Source organism: Lupinus angustifolius, chromosome LG16, assembly GCF_001865875.1.
Source record: "Lupinus angustifolius cultivar Tanjil chromosome LG16, LupAngTanjil_v1.0, whole genome shotgun sequence".
Taxonomy (NCBI): domain Eukaryota; kingdom Viridiplantae; phylum Streptophyta; class Magnoliopsida; order Fabales; family Fabaceae; genus Lupinus; species Lupinus angustifolius.
In genome coordinates this window covers 9523659-9524146 of record NC_032024.1, presented here as the reverse complement: position 1 = coordinate 9524146, position 488 = coordinate 9523659, and positions in this window count along the sequence as shown.

Sequence of the window (488 nt, the reverse complement as noted above, 5' to 3'; positions counted from 1 at the left end):
TAGAAAATACACTCTCCCAACTTTTCTCCCCCTTTTGACTTCATCAAAAAGTAGAAAAACCAAGAGTCAAGTACAAGATATATAGCATATATAGCATACATGATGTATAGCATAATAGATATAAAAATTAATGTAGTGACTAGATAAGATGTTTCAATCAAAATATCAGGAATGGAATAATAAACATAAAACATCAAAATGTAATTTGTCCAGAAGTATGCAGCAATAACTCAAAAACAAACAACAACTAAGTAACAATTTGTCCGAGATTTTAAAGTAGAATAACCAGAAAATCCTAATAGATATACTAAGATTCAAGCTCCGAGTTATCTTCATCTATATCCATGTTGTCCATCCTAGAGGAGATGTAATGAAGTTCACATCGGATTTGTTGATTCTGGGAGTCGAGAGCATCCATCTGGTTAGTGATGTAGCCTCAGAGAGAAACCAACTCATCCATAATCATTTGGTTTGAGGGCATGGCAGTA